The sequence below is a fragment of the Mus caroli genome, unplaced genomic scaffold (assembly GCF_978045245.1).
Source record: "Mus caroli unplaced genomic scaffold, Mus_caroli_1 scaffold_14, whole genome shotgun sequence".
NCBI classification, from domain to species: domain Eukaryota; kingdom Metazoa; phylum Chordata; class Mammalia; order Rodentia; family Muridae; genus Mus; species Mus caroli.
In genome coordinates this window covers 112,736,541-112,747,966 of record NW_028227269.1, presented here as the reverse complement: position 1 = coordinate 112,747,966, position 11,426 = coordinate 112,736,541, and the positions used below count along the sequence as shown (strand labels likewise).

General features: G+C 38.7%; 1 pseudogene across 1 annotated transcript; it reads left to right on the top strand.

The window, feature by feature from the left end:
* Positions 1 to 671: 671 nt before the first annotated feature.
* LOC110306619 (immunoglobulin heavy variable 3-72 pseudogene) lies at positions 672 to 10,610 on the top strand (annotated as a pseudogene). The gene is made up of 3 exons (XR_015045095.1): positions 672 to 782; positions 914 to 1,243; positions 10,285 to 10,610. The product of XR_015045095.1 is annotated as an immunoglobulin heavy variable 3-72 pseudogene (transcript).
* The last annotated feature ends 816 nt before the right edge of the window (positions 10,611 to 11,426 follow it).

The following is an 11,426-nucleotide window of genomic DNA, read 5'->3' as shown; positions in this document are numbered from 1 at the left end:
ACAATCTCAAGTAAAATTCACATTTATTTTATGAAGGTCTATGATTAAATTTTGAGCTTTATACATGCTGTGCTGTAACATTTAGGTATGACTTCCGTCACATTTGGCTACTTCAATTTAATGTAGCCAGACATTATTCAGTGACACTTTTAAGACTTTCCCTAAATTATAACATTTAAGTATTTTCTTATCTAACTTCCCTATGAACTTGTTTTATGTTTTTGCCAAGACAGTAAGAGTTTGCATTTACAAAGCACAATAAAGTGAGAGTGAAAATTTATATTATTATATATAACTGGAAATACATACTAAGTAAAAGTTATTTTATTTTTCTATCTACTAATTTTCTTTTTGGAAGCACAGTTCATATAGCACATGCATTACTTAAATATGATTTTCTTCTGTCTACCACTTACGTATCCATGAAATTGCTACAAATAAACACAGGGCTTGAGCATACACAAAATCCACTGTGGTAAAACCCCAGGTTAGTAAATGATATACTGATGTTGTAATGCCACTTTTCCTTGACTACTTATCAGATATCTATCTGCATTATTATTTGAGTCTTCTAAAGCTCCCACCCTGAGCTCATGATATAGCACACAGAAATGCAAATAATATTTCCCTTTGATTATGAATATCAACCCTGACTCTAAAGCTCTGACAGAGGCACCTAACTCTGGACTCACAAGTCTTTCCCTTCAGTGACCAACACGGACACAGAATATTCACCATGGACTTGAGACTGAGCTGTGCTTTTATTATTGTTCTTTTAAAAGGTAATTCATAGATAATAAGGGATATTGAGTGTGTGAGTGGACAGAAGTGATATTGAGTGTGTGAGTGGACGGGAGTGAGAGGAACACTGAATGTTTTGACTGCTTACTGACAAGATTCTCTGTGTTTTCAGGCGTCCAGAGTGAAGTGAAGCTTGAGGAGTCAGGAGGAGGCTTGGTGCAACCTGGAGGATCCATGAAACTCTCCTGTGTTGCCTCTGGATTCACTTTCAGTGACTACTGGATGCACTGGGTTCGCCAGTCTCCAGAGAAGGGGCTTGAGTGGGTTGCTGAAATTAGAAACAAAGCTAATAATTATGCAACACATTATGCGGAGTCTGTGAAAGGGAGGTTCACCATCTCAAGAGATGATTCCAAAAGTAGTGTCTACCTGCAAATGAACAGCTTAAGAGCTGAAGACACTGGAATTTATTACTGCACAGACACAGTGAGAAGTCTTCTTTGTGAGCCTAGACACAAACTTACCTGCAGGAGCTCTCAGTACCAGCAGGGGGAGCACAGTGGCCATCGATTCCATAAAGGGGCTATTGTTTATAGGAATCTGGGCAGGTGAGACCACTTTCTCAGTAGTCTCTTTCCCCCACGATCTGTAGTGGCATCATGTAATTGAACAAGTCAGCATCTGAGAAAAGAAATGGCTGTTTCTGTCTCAAGCTCATCCATTCTAATACAAATCATTTAGTCGATTATAATGGGCTTCTTTCATGTGTGCCTAGTAGACTCTGAGAACAAAGTGAGAAATTCCTTATTCTCTACTCATACATGGTTATTTCTACTATTCAGAAAACCTTTTATATTTCTGTGTCTGGTTGAGCCCTCTGACTCTGTAACAGGGAAGGGCACCAGCCCTAACTGGGAATTCATCCCATATACAACCACCAAATCCAGACACTATTGTGGATGTCAATAAGAGCTTTCTCCTGAGAGAAAGGAGTCTGAAATAGCTATCTCCTGAGAGGTGCTGCCAGTGCCTGACAAATACATTAGTGGATGCTCACACCCACCCATTGGACAGATCTCAGAATCCCCAATTAAAGAGCTAGAGAAAGTACCCAAGGAGTTGAAGGGTATTGCAGCCCCCTAGGAAGAACAACAATATGAACTAACCAGTACCCGCAGAACACCCAGTGACAAACACACCAACCAAAGAAAGCACATGGTTGGACTCATGGCTTTAGCTGCCTATTTAGCAGAGGATGGGCTAGTCAGGCACAATGGGAGGAGAGTCCTTCAGTCCTGTGAAGGTACTATACCCTAGTATAGGGGAATGCCAGGGCCAGGAAGCAGGAGTGGTTGGGTTGGTGAGGGAGATGGAGTGGAGGGATATAGCGGAGGTGGTTTTCAGAGGGGAAACTAAGAAAGGGGATAACATTTGAAATGTAAATATAGAAAATATCTAATAATTTTTTTCTTTTTTTAAAAGTTTTTTATTAGGTATTTTCCTCATTTACATTTCCAATGCTATCCCAAAAGTCCCTCATACCCTTACCCCCCACTCCCCTACCCACCCACTCCCACCTCTTGGCCCTGGCGTTCCCCTGTACCAAAGCATATAAAGTTTGCACAACCAATGGGCCTCTTTCCATTGATGGCCGACTAGGCCATCTTTTGATACATATGCAGCTATAGTCAAGAGCTCCGGGGTACTGGTTAGTTCATAATGTTGTTCCACCTATAGGGTTGCAGATTCTTTAGCTCCTTGGGTACTTTCTCTAGCTCCTCCATTGGGGGCCCTGTGATCCATCCAATAGCTGACTGTGAGCATTCACTTCTGTGTTTGCTAGGCTGCAGCATAGTCTCACAAGAGACAGCTATATCTGGGTCCTTTCAGCAAAATTTTGCTAGTGTATGCAATGGTGTCAGCGTTTGGAGGTTGATTATAGGATAGATCCCTGGATATGGCAGTATCTAGATCGTCCATCTTTTTGTCTCAGCTCCAAACTTTGACTCTGTAACTCCTTCCATGGGTGTTTTGTTCCCAATTCTAAGAAGGGGCAATGTGTCCACACTTTGGTCTTCGCTCTTCATGAGTTTCATGTGTTTCGTAAATTGTATCTTATATCTTGGGTATTCTAAGTTTCTGGGCTAATATCTACTTATCAGTGAAGACATATCATGTGAGTTCTTTTGTGACTGGGTTACCTCACTCAGGATGATGCCCTCAAGGTCCATCCATTTGCCTAGGAATTTCATAAATCCATTCTTTTTAATAGCTGAATAATACTCCATTGTGTAAATGTACCTCATTTTCTGTATCCAATCCTCTGTTGAGGGGCATCTGGGTTCTTTCCAGCTTCTGGCTATTATAAATAAAGCTGCTATGAACGTAGTGGAGCATGTGTCTTTCTTACCAGTTGGAACATCTTCTGGATATATGCCCAGGAGAGAGATTGCTTTCTGAGGAACCATCAGAATGATTTCCACAGTGGTTGTACAAGCTTGCAATCCCACCAACAATGGAGGAGTGTTCCTCTATCTCCACATCCTCGCGAGCATCTGCTGTCAGCTGAATTTTTGATCTTAGCCATTTTGACTGGTGTGAGATGGAAACTCAGGGTTGTTTTGATTTGCATTAAGGATGCTGAACATTGTTTTAAGGTGCTTCTCAGCCATTCGGTATTCCTCAGGTGAGAATTCTTTGTTTAGCTCTGAGCCCCATATTTTAATGGTGTTATTTGATTTTCTGGAGTCCACCTTCTTGTTATCTAATAATTTTTAAAGGAACAGATAAGGATATTATAAATAGAATATCTTTGAATTCAGGTATCGCACAAATCATTTCTAACAAGGCTTATATTTTTTCCATTGTTTAAAAAATGTATAGTGGGCAGAATATTCAAATTTTGATGCTCTAGGAAAGGGCACAAATAGCAAGCAGGAAAGAGACACCCAAGCTTCCCTAAAAGCAGCGCTTTCAAAATTTAGTACATCAGAAGAATGTAGCTCAATTCCAGAGGGAGAAAAGGTTAATAGGGCTGAGATTTCATCTCAGCTGTTAAAAATGCTTGCCCCTTTTGTAGAGCCCCTGAGTTTGATTATATAGGACATGTTCAACAGCTTACCTCTACCTTCAACATGAGATCAACAGAGGCCCTCTTCTAGACTCTTTGTATACACACACACACACACACAAGACATACACACAGAGGAACACAAATGGAAAACAATTTCCAATAGAGACAATGAAAAACCCTGCTGAAACAGACATACAGACATGCTAAAGTTTAGGACTGACAAATTTCTGGGATAAAAAGAATAATCACATTACCACTGGAGGTAGGGCATATTTTTAATTATTTAATTTTGGTAAATATTTACCTTGGACTAGTTTTATGATTATATAAAGGTTTAACAAATAGAACAGATCATTTCCATACATCATGCACAATTTTTCTTATTATTGGCAACTTTAAATATTGTAGTTAAATTCCATCCAGGGAATTGGTGGCACGTACCTTTAATGCCAGCACTAAAGTGGCAGAGGCATGCAGATATTTGTGAGTTTTAGATCAGTCTGGTCAACAGAGTGATTACTGGATCCATCAAAACTACACTAGGAAATCCTGTTATGAAAAACCTTTTTCTTTTCACTTAATGAATCAACTGATATAATACTTTAAATTTTTATGTTTTGAGATTATAATATTATAACATGTAATTTGTCATTGCTCTCTTTTCTTTCCTCCCTCAAACAATCTAATATAACTCTTCTTGTTCTGTTTCAAATTCATGACCTCTTATTCTTTAATTGTTGTTACATATATATTTCTGTGTTACTTAAGGATTTTGTGGATGCCAACAAGAGCTTGTTGACAGGAGTCTGATATAACTGTCTCTTCAGAGTCTCTGACAGTGTTTGTCAAATACAGAAGTGAATGCTCACAGCCATCCATTGAATGGAGCACAGGTTCCCCAAAGAAGGAGCTAGAGAAAGTACTCAAGAAGCTGAAGGGGATTGCAGCCACATAGGAGGAACAACAATATGAACTAACCAGTACCTCTAGAGCGCCCTAAGACTAAACCAATAACCAAAGAAAAGGCATGGTGGCACTCATGGCTCTAGCTGCATATGTAGCAGAGGATGGACTAGTCAGGCATCAATGGGAGGAGAGGCCCTTGGTCCTGTGAAGGTTGTATGCCCTATTATAAGGGAATGCTAGGGCCAGGTAGGGGGAGTGGGTGGATTTATGATCATGGGAAGGTGGGGAGAGGATAGGGGGTTTTTGAAGGGGAAAATAGGAAAGGGCATAACATTTGAAATGTAAATGAAGAAAATACCTAATAAAAATAAGTCTTGAAAAGAGGAAAAGAAAAGGATTTTTTTTTCTATAAAGAGAAACCTGATGAAGGTAACTTTTATAAAGTGCAATGTAAGATTGTGCCTGACTTAGTGTTTCAGAGGTTCAGTCCATTATCATCATGGAGGGAAGCATGGCAGCACTCAGGCAGTAAAGGTGCTCTAGGAATAGCCGAGAGTTCAATATCTTCATCTGAAAGCCACTAGAAGAAAACAGTCACTTCTGGATTGGTAGGAAATTGAGAACTAGGAGCCCTCAAAGCCTGCCTGCACATTTGACTCACTATTTTTAGCAAGGCCAAACTTATTCCAAAAAGGTAACAATTTCTAATAGTGCCTTTTCACATGGGCCAAGTATATTCAAACCACCACATTTATTTACATACAGACTGACAGAACAGGGTTCAGTCTGTCAGTCTGTATACTGTTACTTGTGTGAATGCGTTTAAGGCTGACCAGTTGATATTTGATAATCAAATGGTGTTCTTTTCCTGGGGCAAGATATTTTTCTCACACTCAGTATTTGTCTGTTACCTGCTACTTCTGTCCAGTTCTTTGTAGATTTTGAGTCTTGTAGACTTGTCCTTACCTACTGTGTATTGTCTATTGCTGTTGTCTTTGTTTGGGTGGTATTGGTGAGACTGTATATGCAAATTATGAATGAATTACATCTTTTATTAAGAAAGAACCTAAGAAAGAAAGATCCACTCAACATCTGGGCCATACCAGTTGGATGGTGCTGATGCTCAAGCTGCTGCCTTCATAAAGGACATGGATGTATGAAACATTGCTTTTGGACTGCCTGCACTCATTATCCCTGGGAAGTTCTTATATCTAGTTCTGAACTATTGCTAAGGTGGTATTATAGCCTAATTGTTCAGTATTAAGATATATACTGAAGACCAGCTAAGGCATCTTGCCTGGGGAATCAAATGACTATTGGGTGATTAATCTCTCCTTCTAGAGACAGCCATTTATGGACTATCTTGAGACAGTCTGTTTACTGTGTATGTGTGTGTGTATAATATATGTATAAGTGCATGCATATATATATATATATATATATATATATATATATATATATATACACAAATACAAATATATAGAACATTTGTCTCAAGTCTGTTCCTCTGGAAAAGTCGGATTCTATAAAATTATTTGGTGTATCATAGGAAAATGGCACACCTCATTACACAATGGAACCTTATATAAGTTCATGAAGAAATTTCTAGCAGAATTCAGGGAAGACTTAGGAAAGCCTGAGCTCTGTCCAACCTTGCCAGGATGCACAGAGTATAGGTAATGACAGGGTTCTTACACTTCTCTTCTTGAATGAAGTTACAGACCCTGTCAGCACAGAATCCAGCCTCATTTAAAAGTAAGAGTCATTGTAAGGGGATAAAGGTGTGTGGCACTCATTCGCAAACCTTTCTCAGAGCTTAGAAATAACAGAGACCAGTCAGAACATATTTTAAATTTTGATTATATGGTAACTTTAATATGTCTAAGTAAGATAATTTCTCCTGGAGTCTGTATTTTAAAAAAAAACAAACACAAGATCATAGTTAAGAAAGATAACATGTCCTGTATGACTGTAGACATGACTATTCCATTGACCCATAGTCATATTTTGATAATTTTATTTCTTTTTTTATTAGATATTTCTTCATTTACATTTCAAACTTTATTCCCTTTCCCCATTTCCCCTCCAAAAAACCTCCCTATCCCATTCCCACTCCCCCTGCTCACTAACCCACCCACACCTGCTTCCCTGTCCTGGTATTCACCCACACTGGGGCTTGGAGCCTTCAGAAGATCAAGGGCTTCTCCTCTCATTGATGTCTCACACGGCCATCTTCTGCTACATAACCTGATAAAGCCTTGATTCCATCCCTGTGTACTCTTCCATTGATGGTTTAATCCCTGGGTGCTCTGAGGATACTGGTTGGTTCATAATGTTGTTCCTACTAACTACAGGGTTACAATCCCTTCAGTTCCTTAGGAACTTTCTCTAGTTTCTACACTGGGGACCCTGTGCTCAGCCCAATGGATGTCTTTGAGCATCCACTTCTGTATTCAACAGGCACTGGCAGAGCCTCTCAGGAGACAGCTAGATCAGGCTCCTGTCAGCAAGCACTTGTTGGCATCCACAATAGTGTCGGGGTTTGGTAACTGTTTATGGGATGTCTCCACTGGTGGGACAATCACTGGATGGACTTTCCTTCAGTTTCTGCTCCAAACTTTGTCTCTATATCTCCTCCAATGGGTATTTTGATCTTCCATCTAAGGACTGAAATATCCACACTGTGGTCTTCCTTCTTCTTGAGATTCTTATTGTCAGTTAATTTATGTTGGATATTCTGAACTTCTGGGCATACCATGTGTATTCTTTTGTAATTGGGTTAACTCACTCAGCTTTTTTGTTATTCCAGATAAATTTGCATATTGCCTTTTCTAACTCTATGACAAATTCAGTAGGGATTTTGATGGGGATTTCATTGAATATGTAGATTGCTTTTGGCAAGATAGTTGTTGTTACTATATTAATTCTGCCAATCCTTGAGCATGTGAGATCTTTCCATGTCCCAAAATCTTCTTCAATTTCTTTCTTCAAAGACTTGAAGTATTTGTCATAGGGATTTTTCATTTGCTTATTTAGAGTCACACCAAGGCATTTTATATTATTTGTGACTATTGTGAAGGGTTAGCCTTGTAAATTCTTTCATAGTCTTTTTATACTTTCAGTAGATGAAGGTCACTGATCTGTTTGAGTTAATTTTACATACAGTCACTTTGCTGAAGTTGTTTATCAGGATTAGGTGTTCTCTGGTGGAATTTTTGGGTCACCTGCAAATAGTGATATTTTGACTTCTTCCTTTGCAATGTGTATCCCTTTGATCTCCTTTTGTTTTCTACTTGCTCTGGGTAGGACTTCAAATACTATATTGAACAGGTAGGGAAAGAGTCCTTTCTAGTCCCTGAATTTAGTGGGATTGCTTCAAGTTTCTCTCCATTTAGTTTGATTTTGGTTACTCGTTTTATGTATATTGATTCTGATATGTTTAGGTATGAGCCTTTTATTCCTGATCTATCCAAAATGTTTATCATGAAAGAATGTTTGATTTTGTCAAATGCTTTCTCAGAATATAATGAAATGATCATGTGGGATTTTTGCCTTTGAGTTTTTTTTATAAATTGAATTACATTGATGGATTTCCATATACTCAAATATTCCTTCGTCCCTGGGATGAAGCCTACTTGATCAGGATGGATAAATGTTTTGAAATATTCTTGAATTAAGTTTGCAGACATTTTTTTAGTATTTTTGCATTGATATTCATAACAGAAATTGGTATGATATTCTCTTTCTTCATTGGGTCTTTGTGTCATTTAGGTATCAGAGTAATTGTGACTTCATAGAACAAATTGGGTATAATTCCTTCTGTTTCAATTTTGTGGAATAATTTGAAGTGTATTGTTATTAGATCTTCTTTGAATGGCTGATAGTACTCTGCACTAAACCAACCTGATCTTGGGCTATTTTCTTCAGACTCTATTAATTATTGCTTCTGTTTCTTTAGGGGTTATGAAGCTGTTTAGATAGTTTATCTTTTCCTAGTTTAAGTTTCATACCTGGTATCTGTCTAGAAAATTGTACATTTCATTAAGAGTTTCCAGTTTTCTTGAGTATAAGCATTTGTAGTAGGATCTGATGAACTTTTGGATTTCCTCAGTTTCCTTTGTTATGCCTCCCTCTTCATTTCTGATTTTCTTGATTTATGTACTGTCTCTTCACCCTCTAATTAGTTTGGCTAAGGTTTTATCTATCTTGTTGATTTTCTCAAAGATCCAGCTCCTGGCTTGGTTGATTCTTCGTATAGGTCTTTTTGTTTCTACTTGGTTGATATCTCTGTGAGTTTGATAATTTCTTGTCTTCTACTCCTCTCGAGTCTGTTTTCTTCCTTTTGTTCTATAGCTCTCAGATTTGCTGGCAAGTTGCTAGTGTATGCTCTCTCCAGTTTCTTTTTGTAGGCACTCAGAGCTATGAGTTTTCCTTTTAGCACTGTTTTCATCATGTCCCATAAGTTTGAGAATGTTGTGGCTTCATTTTCATTTATTCTAAAGTGTATTTAATTAATTTATTTCTTCCATGACTAACTTATCATTGAGTAGAGTATTCTTCAGTTTCCATCTGTATGTGGGCTTTCTACTATTTTTGTTGTTATTGAAGACCATCCTTAGTTTGTGATGATCTGATAGGATGAATGGGATTATTTCTATCTTGTGTCTCTTTTTAGTTTCTGTTTCCGTGATCTGTCCATTGACAGATTGAATGTGGGTTTGCATTTGGAGCATAGGTTTTCATAATTGAGAGTTCATCTTGGTAGATTTTACCTTTGATGATTATGAAGTGGCACTCCTTTTCTTTTTTGATAAATTTAGGATGAAAGTTGATTTTATTCAATATTACAATGGCTCAGTTTGTTTCTTTTATGAGGCCCCATTTGTCAATTCTACATAAATAAATATTTCTGTGCACACATTTCTGAGCAATATAAATTTCTGGTAGGCATTTGTGCAGCATTTTAGTAGACAATCTACTAGAAAATCCACTATTGTTTTCATATACATAAAAAAGATTGCAATTTCTCATAACTTAAGGGTTTTGAAATTTATATTAACTATTATCCACATCACTACCCCCACCTGAAAATCAATTTTATTTTTCACCGAGAGGAAAAAATATCTCAGGTTAGCATTATATTTTTAAATTGAAAGATTTGGCTTGATATTATATCCACAGGGTTTGCACTGGTCTCAGGAAAGGATACTTTCTCACTCATGATTAGGATTTGGCCCTACACATCCTCCTACCTTACAGAGGTGTCCACTACCTCCTTTTTCTCCAGCTTGACTAGGTCCTTATATAAGAATAACCCTCACTCATGAATATGCAAATCACATGACTCTGTGGTGTTAAATACAAGAATGACCACACCAAATAATAGCATATGATCACTGTCTTCTCAAGAGTCATTGAGCACACAAAGTCCTCACCATGAAACAGAGAAGAATCATATTCTTATTGGCAGTATTAGTTGCATGTAAGAGCTCCCTAGTTCCAGATTTGAAAATGGAACAGTCATTCAAGTGTCACTGACATTCAAACTGCTATTCTCTCCACAGGTGTCCACTCCCAGGTCCAGCTGCAGCAATCTGGGGCTGAGTTGCTGAGGACTGGGGCCTCAGTGAAGGTGTCATGCAGGGCTTCTGGCTATACCTTTACTAGCTACTATGTGGACTGGGTGAAGCAGAGAACTGGATATAGCCTGGAGTGGATTGGAAGAATTATTCCTGGAATTGGTGCTACTGACTACGCTCAGAAGTTCAAGGGCAAGGCCACACTGACTGCAGACACATCCTCCACAGTCTACATGGAGCTCAGCAGCCTGACATCTGAGGATTCTGCTGTCTATTACTGTGCAAGACACAGTGTTGTGACCACATCCTGAGGGGGTCAGAAACCCAAGAGGAGCAGAGGCTTCCTCCTGAATGAGAAGACTAGCTTGAAGACTTTCTCAGAAAAAGCAAGAGCTTTGTCTATCACTTCACAGTCCTATAACAAGGCAGGAATTATGACTTGGAAATGGATGAATGTGTTTCTAATCCCCACCTGAATGAGGTTGTATGACTCAATATAATAGGAAGATACATGTGTGTCTGCCTTCCAGAGTATTCTCTGTAAACTGTGAGTTGGAAATTGGCAAACGTGGATCCTAGCCATGTCTACATGGTGTCAGGATCCTCTTGCCCATACATCTGGATTCCTTGGAGACCATTGTGTTTCAACTTTGATGAATGTGCCTGTCAGCCATGTGTCCACGAAATAGCTCCTACTGTATCTGCATAGGCAGTGAATTCACAAGGATACACTGTGAGACTTTGTTGTCCCTCTGTTGGCTAAAACCTTTTCACAATGCTGCAATATGTGAAGACACTGTTGACAGCTATATTTGTTACTGCTAGCCTGGATTCACAGGTAGGTTGTGTGAGATGGACAATACTGAATACAGGAACAACACTGCCAATTTAGGGGGGAATGTGCTGAGCTACTCTCAGAAGATTAATAGGGGAACACTTTAGGCTTGCATTACTTCAACTAACTTGGAGCCTCATGTTATATTTATATCTGTCAGCCTTAATTCACAGTGAGGAGTCTAGCATAACTGTTCTCTGAGAGGTGCTTCACAGAAGCTGACCATAACAGATGCAGAGATACACACAAAACATTAAATAGAGCTTGGGAAGTCTTGTTGAAGAGTAGGGGA